Raw genomic sequence first — 27562 nt, forward strand, 5'->3', positions numbered from 1 at the left:
TCCTGTAAATGCAGCTGGACTGGCAGCGTCGGCAGGTCAGGTGGTGTGCTGGGAAGACGCGCTGTGATTGGCCGGGCCGAGGAGGCGGATTGTGATTGGTCCAGGCTGGGCCGAGGCCGGCTGTTGATTGGGCCCCGAGCCGGGCTGTTGATTGGACCCCGAAGCTGGGCCCAGGCGAAGCTGTCATTGGCCGTCCTGGGAAGGCGGGCTGTTGATTGGGCTCCGAGGCTGAGCCCAGGCGGGGCTGTGATTGGCCGTCCCCGGGAGGCGGGCTGTTGATTGGGCTCCGAGGCTGGGTCCAGGTGGGGCTGCCATTGGCCGTCCCGAGAAGACGGGCTGTGATTGGGCTCCGAGGCTGGGCCCAGGCGGGGCTGTCATTGGCCGCCCCGATGAGGCGGCCTGTGATTGGCCGAGGCTGGGCCCAGGCGGCCGGCCTGAGTTATTCAGACGCCGGCGGTGGGTGAGGCCGGAGTTGTGCTGCTGGTAGGTGACGCAGGAACAGTGAGGGCCGAGGCTGCGGCGGTACACCGCGGCAGAGAGCGAGAGGAAAGGCGGAGGAGGACTCCGCTCAGACCTGTTGCCACCCCCGAGTGACCGCTCCCCCTTCCCTAACCTCTCACCCCCTCTCCCCAGTGACCCCCTTTGCCTCTTGCTGTGCATTCAGAGGGAGGAACTCCTGGATTCAGAGGGAAGGGACTCCTGGATTCAGAGGGAAGGGACTCCTGGATTCAGAGGGAGGGGACTCCTGGATTCAGAGGGAGGGGACTCCTGGATTCAGAGGGAGGGGACTCCTGGATTCAGAGGGAGGGGACTCCTGGATTCAGAGGGCGGGGACTCCTGGATTCAGAGGGAAGGGACTCCTGGATTCAGAGGGAGGTGAATCCTCAATTTTGAGAGAACCCAGGATTTAGAGGAAGAAAATCCTGATTTTTAAGACTACTGGATTTAGAGAGCGCAAATCCTGAATTTTGAGATTTTCCAGGATTTAGAGGGCGCAAATCCTGAATTTTGAGACTATCCTGGATTTAGAGGACACGAATCCTGAATTTTGAGATTTTCCAGGATTTAGAGGGAGCGAATCCTAATTTCTGAGTTAATCCTGGATCGCGAAGGAAGTGAATCCCGGTTTTTGAGACTGTCCCGGATTTAGGCGGAGCGGATCCTGATGTTGTGAGACTATCCTGGATTTCGAGAAGAAGGTTTGTGAGGGAATCCTGGATTCAGAGAGTCCTGATTTCGAGAGGCAGAGAAGGACAATTTAAAAAAAAAACTTAAAAAAACCTCAAAAAAGGAATCATTCATTAAAGTAAATAAGGGGTTTTCAAACAGATCAGGATGTGTGGGGATGGCGTTGGATGAGTGACAGAGCTGTTGGAGGTTTATTTTAAGACCCACGCCGTTCAGTTCGTGTTGCTGCAGCCTTTCGGTTATAACCCCCCCCTGCCCCACCATCCCCTAATTCATGTGAGAGTGGGAGCCAGAGACTGTGGGTCACTTTTGACTGCTGCCTCCCTCTTCCCATCATAGGGCGCAGCCTTGAGGGATCTTGAGGGTGGCTTCTCTATCTCTGTGCCTTTTCCCTCTCCAAGTCGCCTCTGGGTCTGTGAGCGGACAGCTTTCCCGCGTTCCGTGAAGTTTGGCGATTGCCCGGACTGTATCCCCCGGGAAGGTTGGGCTTTAACGTTCTGGATTAGGAGCCGCTTCTTCGGGGGAAATCGCGGCCTCCCTTTTTGGGATCGGAACTCTGCACGGAGGTGCCCGTTGGCGAGGGATCTGCGCCTGGATATAGTGACACGGTGCGACTGACTGCGATGTCAGTCCGACATCAGGTATTGTACAATTTAAACTGATCCCCCCGCGATTTACCCAGTGACTTGGCATTGCTTGCCACAGTGTCAGCTGTGGCTCAGTGGGTAGCACTCTCGCTTCTGAGTCAGAAGGTTGTGGGCTCAAGTCTCACTCCAGGGACTTGAGCACATAAAGCTAGGCCGGCACTTCCAGTGCAGTACCGAGGGAGAGCTGCACTGTCGGAGGTGCCGTCTTTCGGATGAGACGTTAAACCGAGGCCCCGCCTGCTTCCTCAGGTGAATGTAAAAGATCCCACGGCCGCTATTTCGAAGAAGAGCAAGGGGGAGATCTTCCCGGTGTCCTGGGGCCAATATCTCAGTCAACATCAGTTTAAAAAAAAAACAAAAAAAACACACTGTCTGGTCGTTATCACATTGCTGCTTGTGGGAGCTTGCTGTGCGCCAATTGGCTGCCGCGTTTCCTACATTACAACAGTGACTACAATTCACAAGTACTTCATTGGCTGTAAAGCTCTTTGGGATGTCCTGAAATGCAAGTCTTTTTATGGAATCGCACAGCACAGAAGAAGGCCATTCCTTCCGTCGTGTCTGGGCCGGCTCTTTGGTCGAGCTCTCCAGTTAGTCCCACTTCCCCCTCCACTTTCCCCTTAGCCCTGCAAAATGTTTCCCCTTCAAGTATTTATCCAATTCCCTCTTTTGAAAGTTACTATTGAATCTGCTTCCACCGCCCTTTCAGGCAGCGCGTTCCAGATCACCACAACTCGCTGCGTGAAGAAAATCTCTCCTCATCTCCCCCTCTGGTTCTTTTGCTGATTATCTTCAATCTGTGTCCTCTGGTTACTGACCCTCCTGTCACTGGAAACTGTTTTTCCTTATTTACTCGATTAAAACCCTTCAAGCTTTTAAACACCTCCATCAAATCTCCTCTTAACCTTCTCTGCTCTAAGGAGAACAATCCCAGCTTCTCCAGTCTCTCCACATAACTGAAGTCCCTCATCCCTGGAATTGTTCTTATAAATCTCCTCTGCACCCTCTCCAAGGCCTTGACATCCTTCCTAAAGTGCGGTGCCCAGAATTGGACACAATACTGCAGCTGAGGCCAAACCAGTGGTTTGTAAAGGTTTAGAACAACGTCCCTGCTTTTGTTATCTGTGCCTCTCTTTATAAAAGAAAGAACAATGGCCGACTCCTGCTCCTGTGTTTCATTCGGCCCTTCGAGCCTGCTCCGCCATTCAATATGATCATGGCTGATCCTCTATCTCAAGACCATATTCCCGCTCTCCTCCCCATACCCCTTGATGCCTTTTGTGTCTAGAAATCTATCTATCTCCTTAAATATATTCAGTGACTTGGCCTCCACAGCCTTCTGTGGTGGAGAATTCCACAGGTTCACCACCCTCTGAGTGAAGAAATTCCTCCTCATCTCAGTCCTAAATGTCCTACACCGTATCCTGAGACTGTGACCCCTCGTTCTAGACTCCCCAGCCAGGGGAAACATCCTCCCTGCATCCAGTCTGTCCAGCCCGGTCAGAATTTGATACGTTTCAATGAGATCCCCTCTCATTCTTCTCAACTCTAGTGAATACAGGCCTAGTCGACCCAATCTCTCCTCATACGACAGTCCTGCCATTCCAGGAATCGGTCTGGTGAACCTTCCTCTATGGCAAGTGTATCCTTTCTTCGGTAAGGAGACCAAAACTGCACACAGTACTCCAGGTGTGGTCTCACCAAGGCCCTGTATAACTGTAGTAAGACATCCTTGCTCCTGTACTCAAATCCTCTTGCAATGAAGGCCAACATACCATTTGCCTTCCTAACTGCTTGCTGCACCTGCATGTCTGCTTTCAGTGACTGGTGTACAAGGACACACAGGTCCCTTTGTACATCAACATTTCCCAATCTATCACCATTTAAATAATATTCTGCCTTTCTGTTTTTCCTACCGAAGTGGATAACTTCACATTTATCCACGTTATACTGCATCTGCCATGTATTTGCCCACTCGCTCAACTTGAAAGAAAGAATTGCATTTCTATAGCGCCTTTCATGACCACCGGACGTCTCAAAGCACTTTACAGCCAATGAAGTGCCTTCTGGGGCGCAGTCACACCTTGAGTATTGTGTGCAGTTTTGGTCGCCTTATCTGAGGAAGGATGTTCTTGCCATGGAGGGAGTGCAGCGAAGATTCACCAGACTGATACCTGGGATGGCAGGAATGACGTATGAGGAGAGATTGGGTCGATTGGGCTTATATTCGCTGGAGTTTAGAAGAATGAGAGGGGATCTCATTGAAACTTATAAAATTCTAACAGGACTAGACAGACCAGATGCAGGAAGGATGTTCCCAATGGCGGGGGAGTCCAGAACCAGGGGGTCACAGTCTAAGGATAAGGGGTAAGCCATTTAGGACAGAGATGAGGAGGAATTTCTTCACCAGAGAGTGGTGAACCTGTGGAATTCTCTACCACAGAAGGCAGTTGAGGCCAATTCATTAAATATATTCAAGAAGGAGTTAGATATATTTCTTAAGGTTAAAGGGATATGGGGAGAAAGCAGGGACAGGGTACTGAATTTGGATGATCAGCCATGATCTCTTTGAATGGCGGAGCAGGCTCGAGGGGCCGAATGGCCTACTCCTGCTCCTATCTTCTATGTTTCTATGGATCCTGTCTCCCGGCTGTGAGATCAGGCTGACTCAGCAGAGGCCTGGGGATGGTGCCTGGGCCTTTCCTGCTCTCTGTGTGTCTGTGTGCATCAGTATCCAAAGCAACTCGGTCCTTTGGCTCTCTGACTAGGGAGGGCTCAGGGGTCAAAGATGGTCTTTGAGCCCTGAGGTCGGGACATGCTGTACAGTTGGCCGACGGTGCCATGATGGAGAGATCGTTCGATCTCCTCCCTATCCCCAATTAAAACATATTTGTCACACACTTTTTTTTAAATGAAGCCCCTTTAAACCAGAGTAAATGTTACAGCTTTTAGTACAACGCCGCTAAATTGGCATTGCCAGGATCAGATGGTGATGTGTATGTATATCGCTCCAACCTTTCCAAACCCCAGGGCATCCCAAAGCCCATTGCAGCCAATTAATTACTTGTTATTTGAAGTGTGGTCACTGTTGTAATGTAGGAAACGCAGCTGCCAATTTGCATACAGCAAGCACACCACAAACAGCAATGCGATCATTACCAGATCATCGGTTTATTTAGTGATGTTGGTTGAGGGACAGATACTGGGCCCCAGAACACTGGGGAGAACTCTCCCACCCCTGCTCTTCTTCAAAATAGTGGCCGTGGGATCTTTTAACACCCACCAGAGAGGGCAGAAGGGGTCTCGGTTTAACATCTCATCCTGAAGGACGGCCCCTCCGACAGTGCAGTGCTCCCTCAGTACCGCCCCTCCGACAGTGCAGCGCTCCCTCAGTACCGCCCCTCCGACAGTGCAGCGCTCCCTCAGTACTGCCCCTCCGACTGCGTCGCTCCCTCAGTACTGCTCCTCTGGCAGTGCGGCGCTCCCTCAGTACCGTCGCTCCCTCAGTACTGCCCCTCCGACAGTGCAGTGCTCCCTCAGTACTGCCCCTCCGATAGTGCGGCGCTCCCTCAGTACTGCCCCTCCGACAGTGCGTCGCTCCCTCAGTACTGCCCCTCCGACAGTGCGTCGCTCCCTCAGTACTGCCCCTCCGACAGTGCGGCGCTCCCTCAGTACTGCCCCTCCGACAGTGCATCGCTCCCTCAGTACTGCCCCTCCGACAGTGCATCGCTCCCTCAGTACTGCCCCTCCGACAGTGCGGCGCTCCCTCAGTACTGCCCCTCCGACAGTGCGGCGCTCCCTCAGTACTGCCCCTCCGACAGTGCATCGCTCCCTCAGTACTGCCCCTCCGACAGTGCATCGCTCCCTCAGTACTGCCCCTCCGACAGTGCGGCGCTCCCTCAGTACTGCCCCTCCGACAGTGCATCGCTCCCTCAGTACTGCCCCTCCGACAGAGCAGCGCTCCCTCAGTACTGCCACTGGAGTATCGGACTGGATTATGGGGCTCGAATCTCTCGAGTGGGGCTCAAACCCACGACCTCCTGACTCCCAGTGTGCGGTTGCTACCCACTGCGCCACGGCTTGATCCGAATGGCCAGAGAAAATAGACAGAGCCAGATACGGCGCGGTCTGCTCACCTTGCCTCTCTTACTCGCAGCTCCCGATGGAAGACCTCCAGTCGGTGCCACTGATGATTAAGCTGAGGGGGCTGAGCCGGGAGAGGCTCGAGGAGGTCCTGAATGACAAGGAGAAGCAGGAAGACCTGGTGTTGGAGAGCGAGGAGGTAAGAGAGCGGGTGCTTTTTTAAAAGAAAAAGTGTTCTTGGGCAGGGCAATGCCTGGATTTATCGCCCATCTCCTAGTTGCCCCTTGAGAAGGTAGTGGTGGACCGCTGCCTTTAATATAAGAATTAGCCATAGAGTCCTAACGGCACAGAAGGAGGCCATCCGGCCCATCGAGCCCGTGCCGGCTCTCTGTGCAGCAATCCAGTCAGTCCCATTCCCCCGCTCTATCCCCGTAGCCCTGCAAGTTTATTTCCCTCAAGTGCCTATCCAGTCTCCCCTTGAAAACATCGAGTGTCTCCGCTTCCACCACTTCCGTCGGCAGCGAGTTCCAGGTCCTCACCACTCGCTGCATAAAATAGATTTTCCTCACATCCCCCCTGTATCTCTTGCTCAAAACCTTAAATCTGTGTCCCCTAGCCCTTGTACCATCAACTAGTGGGAACAGCCTTTCCCCGTCTAGCCTATCCAAACCCGTCATAATCTTGTACACCTCTATCCAATCACCCCTCAACCTCCTTTGCTCTAATGAAAACAAATCCAGCTTCTCCAACTTGTACTTGTAGCTAAGATCCCCCATCCCCGGAACCATTCCGGTAAATCTCCTCTGCACCCTCTCAAGGGCCTTCACATCCTTCCTAAAGTGTGGTGACCAGAACTGGACGCAATACTCCAGTTGTGGCCTAACCAGCGCTTTGTAACTTCTCTACTTTTGTACTCAATACCTCTATCTATGAAGCCCAAGATCCCATATGCTTTGCTAACCACTCTCTCAACATGTCCTGCCACCTTCATGGACCCATGCACATTAACTCCCAGGTCTCTCTGTCCCTGCACACTCTTTAAAACTGTGCCATTAAGTGTATATTGCCTCCCCCTGTTCCTTCTGCCAAAATGCATCACCTCACACTTCTCTATTAAATTCCATCTACCACTTGTCTGCCCATTCTGCTAGCCTTTCTATGTCCTGTTGCAGTCGATTGGTTTCATCCTCACTGTTTGCCACACCCCCAAGTTTGGTGTCATCGGTAAATTTAGAAATTCTACTCTGTATTCCAATATTCAGGTCATTTATATATATCAAAAAAAGCAGTGGCCCCAGCACTGCCCCTTGGGGAACACCACTGTCTACCATCCTCCAGTCTGAAAAACAGCCATTTACCACAACTCGCTGTTTTCTGTCCTGAAGCCAATTCCTTATCCAAGCTGCCACTGACCCACGTATTCCATGAGCCTCAATTTTGTTAACCAGCCTTCTATGTGGTACTTAACGCCTTCGAAAAATCCATGTAGACAACATCCATTGCGTTCCCTTCATCAATCCTCCCTGTTACTTCATCAAAAAATTCAATTAGATTAGTCAAACACGATCTGCCTTTTACAAATCCGTGTTGGCTCTCCTTAATTAGCTTAAATCTCTCCAATTGCCCGTTAATTTTTTTTCTTGATTATTGTTTCTAAAACTTTACCCACCACTGATGTTAAACTGACCGGCCTGCAGTTACTAGGATTGTCCTTACACCCTTTCTTGAACAATGGTGTCACATTTGCCTCTTTCCAATTCTCAGGCATCTCCCCCGCATCTAGGGAAGATTGGAAAATTATTGGCAAGCCCTTCCGCTATCTCCTCCCCCAATTCCCTTAGCAACCTGGGATGCAAGCCATCTGGACCAGGCGACTTGTCCACTCTAAGCCAACCCCGCCTTTCTAGTACCTCCTGTCTCTCTCTCAATTTTCACCCCTTCCATTGCTTCTACCTTTTCCACTTCTACCGATAGTTTGTCAGCATCCACCTCCTTAGTAAACACCGATACGAGGTACTCATTGAGTATTCTAGCCTTGCCCTATGCCGCTAAGCATATGTCACCACCTTTGCCCCTAATAGGCCCCACCCCGCCTCTTACTATCCGCTTACTGTTTACATGACGGTAGAAGATTTTTGGGTTCCCTTTTATGTTAACCACAATTCTACACTCATATTCTCTCTTTGCCAATCTTATTTTAATCTTCACATCCCCTCTCAACTTATTGTATTTGGTCTGGTCCTCCCTTGAAGTATTCACCTGACATTCATCATACACCCTTTTTTTTTTTGTTTCATCATCTTCTCAATCTCCCTCGTCATCCAAGGAGTCCTTGCTTTGTTTCCCTTACCCTTCCCTCTTGTTGGAATGTACCTAGCCTGTACTTGGAACATCTCCTCCTTAAAGATCACCCATTGTTCCGTTAGTTTTTCCTGTCGGCCTTTGGTTCCATTTTACCCTGACTAGATCCTTTCGCATCCCTTTCAAGTTAGCCCTAATCCAGTTAGGAATTAGGAGCAGGAATAGGCCATACGGCCATTGAATAAGATCACGGCTGATCTACCTCATCTCCACTTTCCCGCCCTCTCCCCATATCCCTTGATCCTTTAGTATCCAAAAATCTATCAATCTCTGCCTTGAATATACCCAATGACTGAGCCTCCACAGCCCTCTGGGGCAGAGAATTCCAAAGATTCACCTCCCTCTGAGGGAAGAAATTTCTCCTCATGTCAATCCAAAATGGCCGACCCCCTTATTCTGAGTCTGTGACCCCTGGTTCTGGACTCCCCAGCCCGGGGGAAACATCCTCCCTGCATCTACCCTGTCGAGCCCTGTAAGAATTTTGTCTGTTTCAATGCGATCACCTCTCATTCTTCTAAACTCTAGAGAATATCGGCCCAATCTACTCGATCTCTCCTAAGAGGGTAATCCCACCCGCCCCCCAATCCCAGGAATCAATCGAGCTGCACTGTCACCAAGGCAAGTAATACCGCTGCAGTCCGTGTGGTGACGGTGCTCCCACTGTGTTGTTAGGGAGGTAGATCCAGGGTTTTGACCCAGCGACGATGCAGGAACGGCCGATATATCTCCGTGTCGGGATGGTGTGTGTGTGTGTGTGTGACTCGCGGGAGAACTCGGAGCTGATGATAACGCTGGGAGGCGCTGTCGAAGTAGGATTCCTGTGTTAAAGAAAGAACGGAAGAATTTGCATTGCTATAGCGCCTTCCACCACCTCACGACGTCCTAAAGCCCTTCACAGCCAGCAAAGTACTTTTTGAAGTGAAGTCGCTGTTGTAATGTAGGAACCGCGTCAGCCAATTTGCGCACAGCAAGCTCCCACAAACAGCGATGAGATAATGATCAGATTATCTGTTTTAGTGACCTTGGTCGAGGGATAATTATTGGGCCCAGGGCAGAACTCGCCTGCTCTTCTTCCAATTGTGCTGTGGGATCTTTTACGTCCACCTGAGAGCGTAGACGGGGGCCCTTGATTTAGCATCTCACCCGAGAGACAGTACCTCCGACAGTACAGCGTTCTCCCTGTACTGCCGCGCCCCCTCGGTACTGCCTCCTCCGACAATGCAGCGCTCCCTCAGTACTGCCCCTCCGACAGTGCAGCGCTCCCTCAGTACTGCCCCTCCGACAGTGCAGCGCTCCCTCAGCACTGCCCCGCTGACAGTGCAGTGTTCCCTCAGTACTGCCCCTCCGACAGTACAGTGCAGCGCTCCCTCAGTACTGCCCCTCCGACAGTGCAGCGCTCCCTCAGTACTGCCCCTCCGACAGTGCAGCGCTCCCTCAGTACTGCCCCTCCGACAGTGCAGCGCTCCCTCAGTACTGCCCCTCCGACAGTGCAGCGCTCCCTCAGTACTGCCCCTCCGACAGTGCAGCGCTCCCTCAGCACTGCCCCGCTGACAGTGCAATGCTCCTTCAGTACTGCCCCTCCGGCAGTGCACCGCTCCCTCAGTACTGCCCCTCCGACAGTGCGGCACTCCCTCAGCACTGCCCCGCTGACAGTGCAGTGTTCCCTCAGTACTGCCCCTCCGACAGTGCGGCGCTCCCTCAGTACTGCCCCTCCAACAGTGCTGTGCTCCCTCAGTACTGCCCCTCTGACAGTGCTGCGCTCCCTCAGTACTGCCCCTCCGACAGTGTTGCGCTCCCTCAGCACTGCCCCGCTGACAGTGTAGTGTTCCCTCAGTACTGCCCCTCGGACAGTGCAGCGCTCCCTCAGCACTGCCCCTCTGACAGTACAGCACTGCCTCGCTGACAGTGCACCGCTCCCTCAGTACTGCCCCTTCGACAGTGCAGCTCTCCCTTAGCACTGCCTCCCCGACAGTGTAGTGCTCCCTCAGTACTGCCGCTTCGACAGTACAGCGGTTCCCCAGCAATGTTCCCTCTAAGCTGTGTGGCTGCCCTGTATTGGGAAACGTCGCACACAGGCCGCTGAACAAAACGCCGCTTACAGGGAACGTTGTCCCTCAGTCCAGCCCCCTCCTGACCATGCAGTGCTCCCTCAGTACTGCCCCACCGACAGTGTAGTGCTCCCTCAGTACTGCCCCTCCGACAGTGCTGTGCTCCCTCAGTACTGCCCCTCCGACAGTGCGGCGCTCCCTCAGTACTGATACTGGCTGGTCAGCCTAGATTCTGCTCTTGAGTCTCTGGAGTGGGAACTCAAACCCACAACATTCTGACTCTGAGGCGAGAGAATGCTTCCCACTAAGCCGGGGGCGACAGGTCAGGAGTCGGTGCCTGAGGTGGGGAGCAGTTGAAATGAAGTTCCGATCAAAGGATGATGCAAGTGGTGAGAGGCATTCGCAGAGACGAGTGTCGCGATGGGAAGTTCTCCTAACTCCGGGAATGGCACGATCAACCATTGTCAGATTGTTCTCTGCCTCCGATTTACTTCCTGAAATCTGACCCGACCGTATCGTGCTACATCGCTGAGCTCCAGAATCGATGGGACTGAATCCTGCGCTGGTTCCACCTGTGTGCGTGGGTGTTTTTTCTTTACCTAACTTCCTTGTCTCGATCGGTAACGCTCTTCCCTCCGAGTCAGAAGGTCGTGGGTTGCAGCCCCCGATTTGGAGACTCGAGCAAAGACAGGGGGCGGGGTGGACAGGCCAGAGGTGGCGCGGCACTGTCGGAGGGGCAGTACTGAGGGAGCGCGTCACTGTCGGAGGGGCAGTACTGAGGGAGCGCGGCACTGTCGGAGGGGCAGTACTGAGGGAGCGCGGCACTGTCGGAGGGGCAGTACTGAGGGAGCGCGTCACTGTCGGAGGGGCAGTACTGGGGGAACGCGGCACTGTCGGAGGGGCGGTACTGAGGGAGCGCCACACTGTCGGAGGGGCAGTACTGAGGGAGCACTGCACTGTCGGAGGGGCGGTACTGAGGGAGCGCCACACTGTCGGAGGGGCAGTACTGGGGGAACGCCGCACTGTCGGAGGGGCGGTACTGAGGGAGCGCGTCACTGTCGGAGGGGCAGTACTGAGGGAGCACTGCACTGTCGGAGGGGCGGTACTGAGGGAGCGCCACACTGTCGTAGGGGCAGTACTGGGGGAACGCCGCACTGTCGGAGGGGCGGTACTGAGGGAGCGCGGCACTGTCAGCGGGGCAGTGCTGAGGGAGCGCTGCACTGTCGGAGGGGCAGTACTGAGGGAGCGCGTCACTGTCGGAGGGGCAGTACTGAGGGAGCGCGGCACTGTCAGCGGGGCAGTGCTGAGGGAGCGCTGCACTGTCGGAGGGGCAGTACTGGGGGAACGCCGCACTGTCGGAGGGGCAGTACTGAGAGAGCGCGGCACTGTCGGAGGGGCAGTACTGAGGGAGCGCGGCACTGTCGGAGGGGCAGTACTGAGGGAGCACTGCACTGTCGGAGGGGCGGTACTGAGGGAGCGCGGCACTGTCGGAGGGGCGGTACTGAGGGAGCACTGCACTGTCGGAGGGGCGGTACTGAGGGAGCGCCACACTGTCGGAGGGGCGGTACTGAGGGAGCGCCACACTGTCGGAGGGGCAGTACTGGGGGAACGCCGCACTGTCGGAGGGGCGGTACTGAGGGAGCGCCACACTGTCGGAGGGGCAGTACTGAGGGAGTGCTGCACTGTCGGAGGGGCAGTACTGAGGGAGCGCGGCACTGTCGGAGGGTCAGTACTGAGGGAGCACCGCACTGTCGGAGGGGCAGTACTGAGGGAGTGCTGCACTGTCGGAGGGGCAGTACTGAGGGAGCGCGGCACTGTCGGAGGGTCAGTACTGAGGGAGCACCGCACTGTCGGAGGGGCAGTACTGAGGGAGCGCTGCACTGTCGGAGGGGCAGCACTGAGGGAGCGCTGCACTGTCGGAGGGGCGGTACTGAGGGGTCGCTGCACTGTCGGAGGGGCAGTACTGAGGGAGCGCTGCACTGTCGAGGGGCGGTACTGAGGGAGCGCCGCACTGTCGGAGGGGCGGTACTGAGGGAGCACCGCACTGTCGGAGGGGCAGTACTGAGGGAGCGCTGCACTGTCGGGGGCAGTACTGAGGGAGCGCTCGCTGCACTGTCGGAGGGGCGGTACTGAGGGAGCGCTGCACTGTCGGAGGGGCAGCACTGAGGGAGCGCTGCACTGTCGGAGGGGCGGTACTGAGGGAGCGCTGCACTGTCGGAGGGGCAGCACTGAGGGAGCGCCGCACTGTCGGAGGGGCAGTACTGAGGGTGCGCTGTACTGTCGGAGGGGCAGTACTGAGGGAGCGCCGCACTGTCGGAGGGGCAGTACTGAAGGAGCACCGCACTGTCGGAGGGGCAGTACTGAGGGAGCGCTGCACTGTCGGAGGGGCAGTACTGAGGGAGCGCTGCACTGTCGGGGGGGCAGCACTGAGGGAGCGCTGCACTGTCGGAGGGGCAGTACTGAGGGAGCGCTGCACTGTCGGAGGGGCAGTACTGAGGGAGCGCTGCACTGTCGGAGGGGCGGTACTGAGGGTGCGCTGCACTGTCGGAGGGGCAGCACTGAGGGAGCGCTGCACTGTCGGAGGGGCAGTACTGAGGGAGCGCCGCACTGTCGGAGGGGCAGTACTGAGGGAGCGCCGCACTGTCGGAGGGGCAGTACTGAGGGTGCGCCGTACTGTCGGAGGGGCAGTACTGAGGGAGCGCCGCACTGTCGGAGGGGCAGTACTGAGGGAGCGCTGCACTGTCGGAGGGGCAGTACTGAGGGAGCGCTGCACTGTCGGAGGGGCGGTACTGAGGGAGCGCTGCACTGTCGGAGGGGCAGCACTGAGGGAGCGCTGCACTGTCGGAGGGGCAGTACTGAGGGAGCGCCGCACTGTCGGAGGGGCAGTACTGAGGGTGCGCTGTACTGTCGGAGGGGCAGTACTGAGGGAGCGCCACACTGTCGGAGGGGCAGTACTGAAGGAGCACCGCACTGTCGGAGGGGCAGTACTGAGGGAGCGCTGCACTGTCGGAGGGGCAGTACTGAGGGAGCGCCGCACTGTCGGGGGGGCAGCACTGAGGGGTCGCTGCACTGTCGGAGGGGCAGTACTGAGGGAGCGCTGCACTGTCGGAGGGGCAGTACTGAGGGAGCGCCGCACTGTCGGAGGGGCAGTACTGAGGGAGCGCTGTACTGTCGGAGGGGCAGCACTGAGGGAGCACTGCAATGTCAGAGATGCGTTTTTTGGATGAGACTTTAAACCGACGCCCCGTCTGCCCCATCAGGTGGCTGTAAAAGGTCACATGGCCACTATTTCAAAGAAGCGACGGTGGCGGAATTCTTCCCAGTGTTCCTGGGGCCGATATTTATCCCTCAATCAACATTGCTTAAAAAAAAAAGCACATTGCTGTTTGTGGAGGCGTGCTGTGCCCCAATTGGCTGCTGCGTTTCCCACATTACAACAGTGACAATACTTCAAATGCTCTTCAATAGCTTGGGACATCCCGAGGTCGTGAAAGGCGCTCAAGAAATACGAGTCTTTCGTTTTACTTTCTTTGTAGGCTGGGTGGGTCCCTGGTGTGACGTTGGGTTGCTGGGCTCGAGCCGTGTCAGGGTTGGGACCTGATCCATCTGCCTGCTGCTCTCTGCCCGCTCCGCAGACATTGTTTGCAGGGGCGGGGGGGGGGGGCCACGAAGGGTTAACCGGGCAGCGGGCCGCGTCTCCACTCTGATTAATCCAGCTCGTATCGGTTGAACCGGGCGGGAACCTGCTGAACTGCATTCTCCACTTCACAGCAACAGGCAAGGCAGGACGGGGGAGCTCACTTCCCTCCTCGCCTGGGCTGGCCAAGGCCCGAGCCCGTGGTTGACAGCTGCCAATTAACCTGCCTCCACCCGCTGACTGTTGGCAGGCTATTCGACTGTGCAGGCATCACAGCGGAGGGCTGTACTCGTGATGTGTGTCACGCGGTCGGTTTATCTTTCTGCTCCCCTCTCCCTTTTTTCTGTGTGTTTCTCTATCTCTCTCTCTATCTCTCTCTCTCTCTCTCTCCTCCTCTGCCCTTTCATGCTCTCTTTCTCTCTCTCGCTCTAAACATAAGAAAAATAGGAAGCAGGAGTTGGCTAATCGGCCCCTCGAGCCTGCTCCGCCATTCAATAAGATCATGGCTGATCCAATCAGAAATACGAGAAAACCAAGGGTGCGGTGAGAATGAGGAACTTAAAGAAATTATTATTTGTGAAAAAACAGTACAGGTTGAGCGTCCCGAATCCAGCAACCTCGGGATCGAGGCCGAGCCGGTTTTCGTGTTTTTCCGGACTTCGGAACGTGTTTCTGATGTCCAAAGTCCGGAAATACCTGGGCCCAGGTTGCGATATTTCTGTTTTTTGGGAAGCCTCCCTCAGGGTGTCCGGATTCCGGAACATTTTACGGATTCCGGACGACCCTGCCACCAATCGTCCCGGAGTCCAGATTCCAGAACATTCCGGATTCTGGAACTCCGGATTTTGGACGCTCAACCTGTACTAGCAAAATTAATGGGACTAAAAGTCGATAAATCTCAAGGACCGGATGACCTACATCCTAGGGTTTTGAACGAAGTGGCCATTGGGATAGTGGACGCATTGGTCGTCATCTTTCAAAATTCCACAGATTCTGGAACGGTTCCTGCAGATTGGAGGATAGCAAATGTAACCCCGCTGTTTAAGAAAGGAGGGAGAGAGAAAACGGGGAACTACAGACCTGTTAGCCTCACATCAGTAGTTGGGAAAATGCTAGAATCTATTATAAAGGATTCAATAACTGGGCACTTAGAAATTAATAGTAAGATTGGGCAGAGTCAGCATGGGTTTATGAAAGGGAAATCCTGTTTGACAAACCTATTGGAGTTCTGTGAGGATGTAACTAGTGGAGTAGACAAAGCGGAACCGGTAGATGTGTATTTGGATTTTCAGAAGGCCTTCGATAAGGTCCCACACAAGAGGTTGGTGAACAAAATTAGGGCAAATGGAATTGGGGGTAATATACTAGCATGGATTGAGAATTGGTTAACAGGCAGAAAACAAAGAGTAGGGATAAACGGGTCTTTTTCAGGATGGCAGGCTGTGGCTAGTGGGGAACCGCAAGGATCGGTGCTTGGGCCCCAGAGGGCTGTGGAGGCTCAGTCATCGGGTATATTCAGAACAGAAGTCGATAGATTTCTGACTAGTGAGGGCATCAAGGGATATGGTGATAGGCCCAGTGAATGGAGTTGAGGCAGAAGATCAGCCATGATCTCATTGAATGGCGGAGCAGGCTCGAAGGGCCGAATGGCCGACTCCAGCTCCTATTTCTGATCTTATCTTGGCCTCCACACCCGCTCTCCCCATACCCCTTGATTCACTTGTAGTTCAAATGTCTGTCAGTCTCCGCCTTGAATTTATTCAGTGACTCCGCCTCCACAGTGCTCCAGGGTAGAGAATTCCGAAGATTCACCACCCTCAGAAGAAATTCTTAAATGGGTGACCCCTTATTCTGAAACTATGCCCCCTAGTTCTAGATACCCCCACTAGGGGAAGCATCCTCTAGGCATCTACCCCGTCAGTCAGCGCTCTCTTTCTCCGAGTTGGTAGCACCCTCGCCTGAGTCAGAAGGTTGTCGGTTCAAGTCCCCACTCCAGGGACTTCAAGCACAACAATCCAGGCTGACACTCCAGTGCAGTGCTGAGGGAGTGCTGCACTGTCGGAGGTGCCGTCTTTCGGATGAGACCTTTAGCGAGGCCCTGTCTGCCCCCTCAGGTAAAAGATCTCATGGCACTATTTCGAAACGGTGCAGGGGAGTTATCCCTGGTATCCCGGCTAATATTTATCCCTCAATCAACATCCCAAGAACAGATGATCTGGTCATTATCACATTGCTGTTTGTGGGAGCTTGCTGTGCGCAAATTGACTCCCGCGTTTCCTACATTACAACAGTGAATCCACTTCAAAAAAGTACTTTATTGGCTGGAAAGCGCTTTGGGATATTCAGTTTTCGTGAAAAGCGCAAGCCTTATTTTCTTTCTCTACCCTTTCTCTCCGCCCCTTCTCTCTCTCTCCCCCCCTCCGCCCCTTCTCTCTCTCTCCCCCCTCCGCCCCTTCTCTCTCTCTCCCCCCCCCCTCTCTCCCCCCTCTGCCCCATCTCTCTCTCTCCCCCCCCCTCCGCCCCTTCTCTCTCTCTCCCCCCTCTGCCCCTTCTCTCTCTCTCTCTCTCTCTCTCCCCCCCCCTGCCCCTTCTCTCTCTCTCTCTCTCTCTCTCCCCCCTCCGCCCCTTCTCTCTCTCTCCCCCCCCCGCCCCTTCTCGCTCTCTCCCCCCTCCGCCCCTTCTCGCTCTCTCCCCCCTCCGCCCCTTCTCTCTCTCCCCCCTCCGCCCCTTCTCTCTCTCCCCCCTCCGCCCCTTCTCTCTCTCCCCCCTCCGCCCCTTCTCTCTCTCCCCCCTCCGCCCCTTCTCTCTCTCCCCCCTCCGCCCCTTCTCTCTCTCCCCCCTCCGCCCCTTCTCTCTCTCCCCCCTCCGCCCCTTCTCTCTCTCCCCCCTCCGCCCCTTCTCTCTCTCCCCCCTCCGCCCCTTCTCTCTCTCCCCCCTCCGCCCCTTCTCTCTCTCCCCCCTCCGCCCCTTCTCTCTCTCCCCCCTCCGCCCCTTCTCTCTCTCCCCCCTCCGCCCCTTCTCTCTCTCCCCCCTCCGCCCCTTCTCTCTCTCCCCCCTCCGCCCCTTCTCTCTCTCCCCCCTCCGCCCCTTCTCTCTCTCCCCCCTCCGCCCCTTCTCTCTCTCCCCCCTCCGCCCCTTCTCTCTCTCCCCCCTCCGCCCCTTCTCTCTCTCCCCCCTCCGCCCCTTCTCTCTCTCCCCCCTCCGCCCCTTCTCTCTCTCCCCCCTCCGCCCCTTCTCTCTCTCCCCCCTCCGCCCCTTCTCTCTCTCCCCCCTCCGCCCCTTCTCTCTCTCCCCCCTCCGCCCCTTCTCTCTCTCCCCCCTCCGCCCCTTCTCTCTCTCCCCCCTCCGCCCCTTCTCTCTCTCCCCCCTCCGCCCCTTCTCTCTCTCCCCCCTCCGCCCCTTCTCTCTCTCTCTCTCTCCCCCCTCCGCCCCTTCTCTCTCTCTCTCTCTCCCCCCTCCGCCCCTTCTCTCTCTCCCCCCCCTCCGCCCCTTCTCTCTCTCTCTCTCTCCCCCCTCCGCCCCTTCTCTCTCTCTCTCTCCCCCCTCTGCCCCTTCTCTCTCTCTCCCCCCTCCGCCCCTTCTCTCTCTCTCCCCCCTCCGCCCCTTCTCTCTCTCTCTCTCTCTCTCCCCCCTCCGCCCCTTCTCTCTCTCTCTCCCCCCTCCGCCCCTTCTCTCTCTCTCTCTCCCCCCTCTGCCCCTTCTCTCTCTCTCCCCCCTCCGCCCCTTCTCTCTCTCTCCCCCCTCCGCCCCTTCTCTCTCTCTCTCTCTCTCTCCCCCCTCCGCCCCTTCTCTCTCTCTCTCCCCCCTCCGCCCCTTCTCTCTCTCTCTCTCCCCCCTCTGCCCCTTCTCTCTCTCTCCCCCCTCCGCCCCTTCTCTCTCTCTCCCCCCTCCGCCCCTTCTCTCTCTCTCTCTCTCTCTCCCCCCCTCCGCCCCTTCTCTCTCTCTCTCCCCCCTCCGCCCCTTCTCTCTCTCTCCCCCCTCCGCCCCTTCTCTCTCTCTCCCCCCCTCCGCCCCTTCTCTCTCTCTCTCCCCCCTCCGCCCCTTCTCTCTCTCTCCCCCCTCCGCCCCTTCTCTCTCTCTCCCCCCTCCGCCCCTTCTCTCTCTCTCCCCCCTCCGCCCCTTCTCTCTCTCTCCCCCCTCCGCCCCTTCTCTCTCTCTCCCCCTCCGCCCCTTCTCTCTCTCTTCCCCCCTCCGCCCCTTCTCTCTCTCTCCCCCCCTCCGCCCCTTCTCTCTCTCTCCCCCCTCCGCCCCTTCTCTCTCTCTCCCCCCTCCGCCCCTTCTCTCTCTCTCCCCCCTCCGCCCCTTCTCTCTCTCTCCCCCCTCCGCCCCTTCTCTCTCTCTCCCCCCTCCGCCCCTTCTCTCTCTCTCCCCCCTCCGCCCCTTCTCTCTCTCTCCCCCCTCCGCCCCTTCTCTCTCTCTCTCCCCCCTCCGCCCCTTCTCTCTCTCTCTCCCCCCTCCGCCCCTTCTCTCTCTCTCCCCCCTCCGCCCCTTCTCTCTCTCTCCCCCCTCCGCCCCTTCTCTCTCTCTCCCCCCTCCGCCCCTTCTCTCTCTCTCCCCCCTCCGCCCCTTCTCTCTCTCTCCCCCCCTCCGCCCCTTCTCTCTCTCTCCCCCCTCCGCCCCTTCTCTCTCTCTCCCCCCTCCGCCCCTTCTCTCTCTCTCCCCCCTCCGCCCCTTCTCTCTCTCTCTCTCCCCCCTCCGCCCCTTCTCTCTCTCTCTCTCCCCCCTCCGCCCCTTCTCTCTCTCTCTCTCCCCCCTCCGCCCCTTCTCTCTCTCTCTCTCTCCCCCTCCGCCCCTTCTCTCTCTCTCTCTCTCTCCCCCCTCCGCCCCTTCTCTCTCTCTCTCTCTCTCTCTCTCCCCCCTCCGCCCCTTCTCTCTCTCTCCCCCCTCCGCCCCTTCTCTCTCGCTCTCGCTCTCTCTCTGACACTGAGACACACACGGGCCGTGCAGTACTCGACGGGAGTGAATCCCTGTTTGAACACTCTCTTCAGTTGCCTGTCTCCAGACTGGGTTTGAGCAGAGACGCCGAGCCCTCCCAAACCTGCCACCTCTACCACCTACAAGGACAAGGGCAGCAGGCGCATGGGAACACCACCACTCTTAGTCCCTCTCCAAATCACACACCATCCTGACTTGGAAATATTCCGGCCGTTCCTTCATCGTCGCTGGGTCAAAATCCTGGAACTCCCTCCCTAACAGCACTGTGGGAGCACCTTCACCACACGGACTGCAGCGGTTCAAGAAGGCAGCTCACCACCACCTTGTCAAGGGGCGACTAGGGATGGGCAATAAATGCTGGCCTTGCCAGTGACACCCACATCCCGAAAATGATGGTCTTCTTGCCTCTATCAGGACTCTCCACCATTTCCCTCCGCACTGGGGCCCTGCTCACCTCCGTCAGGGGGCTCTCTGCTGTCTCCGTCCGCTCTGGGGACCCTGCTGACCTCCATTACGGGGCTCTCCGTCATCTCCCTCTGCACTGGGGACTTTGCTCACCTCCGCCAGGGGGCTCACCGTCATCTCCCTCCGCACTGGGGCCCTGCTCACCTCCATTACGGGGCTCTCCGTCATCTCCCTCCGCACTGGGGACCCTGCTCACCTCCGCAAGGGGGCTCACCGCCGTCTCCCTCCGCACTGGGGACCCTGCTCACCTCTGTCTTGTCTGTCTGGCTCCTCTCAGGTGCAGACCCTCCAGCTGGAGCGGGAGATGTCGCTGGCTGCCAACCGCAGCCTGGCGGAGAGGAACCTGGAGTTCCAGCCGCGCCTGGAGGAGGGGAAAGGTCGGCTCCAGAAGAAGTACACGGAGCTCCAGAGCCTGTATGAAACCGTGCTGGAGCACAAGAAGATGCTGGGTAAGTGCAGTTCTGTTAAACTTATGCCGGACCTTGGTTAGATCTCGCTTCTGTGCTAGTCTCCATATCACACTGGGAGTTACTGTGCACAGTTCTGGTCTCCATATCACACTGGGAGTACTGTGCACAGTTCCCATATCACACTGGGAGTTACTGTGTGCACAGTTCTGGTCTCCATATCACACTGGGAGTTCTACTGTGCACAGTTCTGGTCTCCATATCACACTGGGAGTACTGTGCACAGTTCTGGTCTCCATATCACACTGGGAGTTACTGTGCACAGTTCTGGTCTCCATATCACACTGGGAGTACTGTGCACAGTTCTGGTCTCCATATCACACTGGGAGTTACTGTGCACAGTTCTGGTCTCCATATCACACTGGGAGTTACTGTGCACAGTTCTGGTCTCCATATCACACTGGGAGTTACTGTGCACAGTTCTGGTCTCCATATCACACTGGGAGTACTGTGCACAGTTCTGGTCTCCATATCACACTGGGAGTTACTGTGCACAGTTCTGGTCTCCATATCACACTGGGAGTTACTGTGCACAGTTCTGGTCTCCATATCACACTTGGAGTTACTGTGCACAGTTCTGGTCTCCATATCACACTGGGAGTTACTGTGCACAGTTCTGGTCTCCATATCACACTGGGAGTTACTGTGCACAGGTCTGGTCTCCATATCACACTGGGAGTTACTGTGCACAGTTCTGGTCTCCATATCACATTGGAGTTACTGTGCACAGTTCTGGTCTCCATATCACACTTGGAGTTACTGTGCACAGTTCTGGTCTCCATATCACACTGGGAGTTACTGTGCACAGTTCTGGTCTCCATATCACATTGGAGTTACTGTGCACAGTTCTGGTCTCCATATCACATTGGAGTTACTGTGCACAGTTCTGGTCTCCATATCACACTTGGAATACTGTGCACAGTTCTGGTCTCCATATCACACTGGGAGTACTGTGCACAGTTCTGGTCTCCATATCACACTGGGAGTTACTGTGCACAGTTCTGGTCTCCATATCACATTGGAGTTACTGTGCACAGTTCTGGTCTCCATATCACACTTGGAGTTACTGTGCACAGTTCTGGTCTCCATATCACACTTGGAGTTACTGTGCACAGTTCTGGTCTCCATATCACACTGGGAGTTACTGTGCACAGTTCTGGTCTCCATATCACACTGGGAGTTACTGTGCACAGGTCTGGTCTCCATATCACACTGGGAGTTACTGTGCACAGTTCTGGTCTCCATATCACATTGGAGTTACTGTGCACAGTTCTGGTCTCCATATCACATTGGAGTTACTGTGCACAGTTCTGGTCTCCATATCACACTGGGAGTTACTGTGCACAGTTCTGGTCTCCATATTACACTTGAAATTTATGAAGGGGTTCGATCGAGAGGCCAGAATTTGGGCCATCAATATAAGATCGTCACTAATCAATCCAATCGGGAAGTCGGGAGAAACATCTTTACCCAGAGAGTGGTGAGAATGTGGAACTCGCCACCACAGGGAGTGATTGAGGCGAATAGAAGAGATACATTCAAGAGGAAGCTGGATAAACACATGAGGGAGAAGGGAATCGAAGGACATGCTGATGGGGTGAGATGCCGAAGGGTGGGAGGACAAACACCGGCACAGACCAGCTGGGCTGAATGGCCTGTTTCTGTGCGGTAGCATCGATGCATTTTCTGTGTAAGAGAACAGCGGGCTCACTTCCAGTCTGCTCCTGCACTTGGGTAGTTTCAACTCCCCAAAACTGGATCCAGGCCACTTCAGACCAAAAGCAGAAATGTGCGATTCGTACAGTTGGTATCTGAACATCGAAACGTAGAAAAATAGGAGCAGGAGTCGGCCCTTCGAGCCTGCTCCGCCATTTGATATGATCATGGCCGATCCTCCATCTCAATACCATATTCCCGCTCTCTCCCCATACCCCTTGATGCCTTTTGTGTCTAGAAATCTATCGATCTCTCCTTAAATGTAATCAGTGTCTTGGCCTCCACAGCCTTCTGTGGTAGAGAATTCCACAGGTTCACCACCCTCTGAGTGAAGAAATTTCTCCTCATCTCAGTCCTAATTGTCCTACCCCGTATCCTGAGACTGTGACCCCTCGTTCTAGACCCCCCCCCAGCCAGGGGAAACATTCTCCCTGCATCCAGTCTGTCTAGTTCTCAGAATTTTATACGTTTCAATGAGATCCCCTCTCATTCTTCAAAACTCTAGTGAATACAGTCCTAGTCGACCCAATCTCTCCTCATACGACAGTCCAGCCATCCCAGGAATCAGTCTGGTGAACCTTCGCTGCACTCCCTCTATGGCAAGTGTATCCTTTCTTAGGTAAGGAGACCAAAACTGCGCACAGTACTCCAGGTGTGGTCTCACCAAGGCCCTGTACAACTGTAGTAAGACATCCTTGCTCCTGTACTCAATGTGCGGCAGCGAGGTATGGAAACTCGGGGAAGAGGAGGGAGATTAAAAAGGAAAACCTCGTGGACTGATTTTTCTGAACACTCTTGCGTGTTGACTTTTACAGAGAGATTTTCTAACGTGGCGAGCACGGATTCTCTGCTGTCGGTACTGCAAGCAGAGGGAGCCAAGATAGAGGAGGAGACGGAGGTGAGTGGCTTCTGCTGTGTCGATATCACCAGAGCGGCTAGACCTGGGGCAGTAGGCAAAGAGCAGGCCATTCAGGACTGAGATGAGGAGAAATTTCTTCACACAGAGGGTGGTGAATCTTTGGAATTCTCTACCCCAGAGGGCTGTGGAGGCTCAGTCATTGGGTATATTCAGAACGGAAGCCGACAGATTTCTGACTAGTAAGGGGCATCAATGGACATGGCGATAGGGTCGGTGAATAGAGTTGAGGCAGAAGATCAGCCAGGATCTCATTGAATGGCTGAGCAGGCTCGAAGGGCCGAATGGCCTACTCCTCCTATTTCTTAGGCTCTTATGTTCTGTGTCAGTATCTTCCTGAGGGTCTAGTTCTGTGTCAGTATCTCCCTGAGGGACTTGTTCTGTGTCAGTATCTCCCTGAGGGTCTAGTTCTGTGTCAGTATCTCCCTGAGGGACTAGTTCTGTGTCAGTATCTCCCTGAGGGTCTAGTTCTGTGTCCGTCTCGCCCTGAGGGACTAGTTCTGTGTCAGTATCTCCCTGAGGGTCTAGTTCTGTGTCAGTATCTCCAAGGGACTAGTTCTGTGTCCGTCTCGCCCTGAGGGACTAGTTCTGTGTCAGTATCGCCCTGAGGGTCTAGTTCTGTGTCAGTATCTCCCTGAGGGACTAGTTCTGTGTCAGTATCTCCCTGAGGGACAAGTTCTGTGTCAGTATCTCCCTGAGGGACTAGTTCTGTGTCAGTATCTCCCTGAGGGACTAGTTCTGTGTCAGTATCTCCGAGGGACTAGTTCTGTGTCAGTATCTCCCTGAGGGACTAGTTCTGTGTCCGTCTCGCCCTGAGGGTCTAGTTCTGTGTCAATATCTCCCTGAGGGTCTAGTTCTGTGTCAGTATCTCCCTGAGGGACTAGTTCTGTGTCAGTATCTCCCTGAGGGACTAGTTCTGTGTCAGTATCTCCCTGAGGGACTAGTTCTGTGTCAGTATCTCCCTGAGGGACTAGTTCTGTGTCAGTATCTCCCTGAGGGACTAGTTCTGTGTCAGTATCTCCCTGAGGGACTAGTTCTGTGTCCGTCTCGCCCTGAGGGACTAGTTCTGTGTCAGTATCTCCCTGAGGGTCTAGTTCTGTGTCAGTATCTCCCTGAGGGTCTAGTTCTGTGTCAGTATCTCCCTGAGGGACAAGTTTTGTGTCAATATCTCCCTGAGGGACTTGTTCTGTGTCAGTATCTCCCTGAGGGACTTGTTCTGTGTCAGCCTCGTCCTGAGGGACTAGTTCCGTGTCAGCCTCGTCCTGAGGGACTAGTTCCGTGTCAGCCTCGTCCTGAGGGACTAGTTCCGTGTCAGCCTCGTCCTGAGGGACTAGTTCCGTGTCAGCCTCGTCCTGAGGGACTAGTTCCGTGTCAGCCTCGTCCTGAGGGACTAGTTCCGTGTCAGCCTCGTCCTGAGGGACTAGTTCCGTGTCAGCCTCGTCCTGAGGGACTAGTTCCGTGTCAGCCTCGTCCTGAGGGACTAGTTCCGTGTCAGCCTCGTCCTGAGGGACTAGTTCCGTGTCAGCCTCGTCCTGAGGGACTAGTTCCGTGTCAGCCTCGTCCTGAGGGACTAGTTCCGTGTCAGCCTCGTCCTGAGGGACTAGTTCCGTGTCAGCCTCGTCCTGAGGGACTAGTTCCGTGTCAGCCTCGTCCTGAGGGACTAGTTCCGTGTCAGCCTCGTCCTGAGGGACTAGTTCCGTGTCAGCCTCGTCCTGAGGGACTAGTTCCGTGTCAGCCTCGTCCTGTGACAATATCTCCCTGAGGGACTAGTTCCGTGTCAATATCTCCCTGAGGGACTAGTTCCGTGTCAGCCTCGTCCTGTGACAATATCTCCCTGAGGGACTAGTTCCGTGTCAGCCTCGTCCTGTGACAATATCTCCCTACGGGTCTAGTTCTGTGACAGTATCTCTGAGGGACTAGTTCTGTGTCAGTATCTCCCTGAGGGTCTAGTTCTGTGTCAGTATCTCCCTGAGGGACTAGTTCTGTGTCAGTCTCTCCCTGAGGGTCTAGTTCTGTGACAGTATCTCCCTGAGGGACTAGTTCTGTGTCAGTCTCTCCCTGAGGGACTAGTTCTGTGACAGTATCTCCCTGAGGCTCTAGTTCTGTGACAGTATCTCCCTGAGGCTCTAGTTCTGTGTCAGTATCTCCCTGAGGGTCTAGTTCTGTGTCAGTCTCTCCCTGAGGGACTAGTTCTGTGACAGTATCTCCCTGAGGCTCTAGTTCTGTGTCAGTATCTCCCTGAGGCTCTAGTTCTGTGTCAGTATCTCCCTGAGGGTCTAGTTCTGTGTCAGTATCTCCCTGAGGGTCTAGTTCTGTGTCAGTATCTCCCTGAGGGACTAGTTCTGTGTCAGTATCTCCCTGAGGGACTAGTTCTGTGTCAGTATCTCCCTGAGGGACTAGTTCTGTGTCAGTATCTCCCTGAGGGTCTAGTTCTGTGACAGTATCTCCCTGAGGGTCTAGTTCTGTGTCAATATCTCCCTGAGGGCGTAGTTCTGTGTCAATATCTCCCTGAGGGCGTAGTTCGGTGTCGATATCTCCCTGAGGGCGTAGTTCGGTGTCGATATCTCCCTGAGGCTATAGTTCTGTGACAGTATCTCCCTGAGGGACTAGTTCTGTGTCAGTATCTCCCTGAGGGACTAGTTCTGTGTCAGTATCTCCCTGAGGGACTAGTTCTGTGTCAGTGTCGTCCTGAGGGTCTAGTTCTGTGTCAGTATCTCCCTGAGGGTCTAGTTCTGTGTTTGTATCTCCCTGAGGGACTAGTTCTGTGTCAGTATCTCCCTGAGGGACTAGTTCTGTGTCAGTATCTCCCTGAGGGACTAGTTCTGTGTCAGTATCTCCCTGAGGGACTAGTTCTGTGTCAGTATCTCCCTGAGGGTCTAGTTCTGTGACAGTATCTCCCTGAGGGTCTAGTTCTGTGTCAATATCTCCCTGAGGGCGTAGTTCGGTGTCAATATCTCCCTGAGGGCGTAGTTCGGTGTCGATATCTCCCTGAGGCTATAGTTCTGTGACAGTATCTCCCTGAGGGTCTAGTTCTGTGTCAGTATCTCCCTGAGGGACTAGTTCTGTGTCAGTATCTCCCTGAGGGACTAGTTCTGTGTCAGTGTCGTCCTGAGGGTCTAGTTCTGTGTCAGTATCTCCCTGAGGGTCTAGTTCTGTGTTTGTATCTCCCTGAGGGACTAGTTCTGTGTCAGTCTTGTCCTGAGGGACTAGTTCTGTGTCAGTATCTCCCTGAGGGTCTAGTTCTGTGTTTGTATCTCCCTGAGGGACTAGTTCTGTGTCAGTCTTGTCCTGAGGGTCTAGTTCTGTGTCAGTATCTCCCTGAGGGTCTAGTTCTGTGTTTGTATCTCCCTGAGGGACTAGTTCTGTGTCAGTCTTGTCCTGAGGGACTAGTTCTGTGTCAGTCTCGTCCTGAGCGACTAGTTCTGTGTCAGTATCTCCCTGAGGGACTAGTTCTGTGTCAGTATCTCCCTGAGGGACTAGTTCTGTGTCAGTCTCGTCCTGAGCGACTAGTTCGGTGTCAATATCTCCGACGGTCTAGTTCTGTCAGTATCTCGCTGAGGAAGTAGTTCTGTGTCAGTCTCGTCCCGAGGGACCAGTTCTGTCAGTCTCGTCCCGAGGGACCAGTTCTGTCAGTCTCGTCCCGAGGGACCAGTTCTGTCAGTCTCGTCCCGAGGGACCAGTTCTGTCAGTCTCGTCCCGAGGGACCAGTTCTGTCAGTCTCGTCCCGAGGGACCAGTTCTGTCAGTCTCGTCCCGAGGGACCAGTTCTGTCAGTCTCGTCCCGAGGGACCAGTTCTGTCAGTCTCGTCCCGAGGGACCAGTTCTGTCAGTCTCGTCCCGAGGGACCAGTTCTGTCAGTCTCGTCCCGAGGGACCAGTTCTGTCAGTCTCGTCCCGAGGGACCAGTTCTGTCAGTCTCGTCCCGAGGGACCAGTTCTGTCAGTCTCGTCCCGAGGGACCAGTTCTGTCAGTCTCGTCCCGAGGGACCAGTTCTGTCAGTCTCGTCCCGAGGGACCAGTTCTGTCAGTCTCGTCCCGAGGGACCAGTTCTGTCAGTCTCGTCCCGAGGGACCAGTTCTGTCAGTCTCGTCCCGAGGGACCAGTTCTGTCAGTCTCGTCCCGAGGGACCAGTTCTGTCAGTCTCGTCCCGAGGGACCAGTTCTGTCAGTCTCGTCCCGAGGGACCAGTTCTGTCAGTCTCGTCCCGAGGGACCAGTTCTGTCAGTCTCGTCCCGAGGGACCAGTTCTGTCAGTCTCGTCCCGAGGGACCAGTTCTGTCAGTCTCGTCCCGAGGGACCAGTTCTGTCAGTCTCGTCCCGAGGGACCAGTTCTGTCAGTCTCGTCCCGAGGGACCAGTTCTGTCAGTCTCGTCCCGAGGGACCAGTTCTGTCAGTCTCGTCCCGAGGGACCAGTTCTGTCAGTCTCGTCCCGAGGGACCAGTTCTGTCAGTCTCGTCCCGAGGGACCAGTTCTGTCAGTCTCGTCCCGAGGGACCAGTTCTGTCAGTCTCGTCCCGAGGGACCAGTTCTGTCAGTCTCGTCCCGAGGGACCAGTTCTGTCAGTCTCGTCCCGAGGGACCAGTTCTGTCAGTCTCGTCCCGAGGGACCAGTTCTGTCAGTCTCGTCCCGAGGGACCAGTTCTGTCAGTCTCGTCCCGAGGGACCAGTTCTGTCAGTCTCGTCCCGAGGGACCAGTTCTGTCAGTCTCGTCCCGAGGGACCAGTTCTGTCAGTCTCGTCCCGAGGGACCAGTTCTGTCAGTCTCGTCCCGAGGGACCAGTTCTGTCAGTCTCGTCCCGAGGGACCAGTTCTGTCAGTCTCGTCCCGAGGGACCAGTTCTGTCAGTCTCGTCCCGAGGGACCAGTTCTGTCAGTCTCGTCCCGAGGGACCAGTTCTGTCAGTCTCGTCCCGAGGGACCAGTTCTGTCAGTCTCGTCCCGAGGGACCAGTTCTGTGTCACTATCTCGTCCCGAGGGACCAGTTCTGTGTCACTATCTCGTCCCGAGGGACCAGTTCTGCGTCACTATCTCGTCCCGAGGGACCAGTTCTGCGTCACTATCTCGTTCCCGAGGGACCAGCTCTGCGTCACTATCTCGTTCCCGAGGGAC

At 55.4% G+C, this 27562-nt stretch overlaps 1 pseudogene across 1 annotated transcript in view; it reads left to right on the forward strand.

The window, feature by feature from the left end:
* Positions 1 to 489: 489 nt before the first annotated feature.
* The window catches only part of LOC147092131 (vacuolar protein sorting-associated protein 37D-like), a 35703-nt pseudogene continuing 8630 nt past the window's right edge, over positions 490 to 27562 (forward strand). Inside the window, exons 1-4 of the transcript XR_015075031.1 lie at positions 490 to 1829; positions 5992 to 6117; positions 19642 to 19813; positions 22363 to 22445. The product of XR_015075031.1 is annotated as a vacuolar protein sorting-associated protein 37D-like (transcript). The remainder of the gene's footprint in view (positions 1830 to 5991; positions 6118 to 19641; positions 19814 to 22362; positions 22446 to 27562) is intronic.

The sequence above is a fragment of the Somniosus microcephalus genome, unplaced genomic scaffold (genome assembly GCF_052327205.1).
Source record: "Somniosus microcephalus isolate GS21.2 unplaced genomic scaffold, FLI_Smic_1.0 unresolved_chr2, whole genome shotgun sequence".
NCBI lineage: Eukaryota > Metazoa > Chordata > Chondrichthyes > Squaliformes > Somniosidae > Somniosus > Somniosus microcephalus.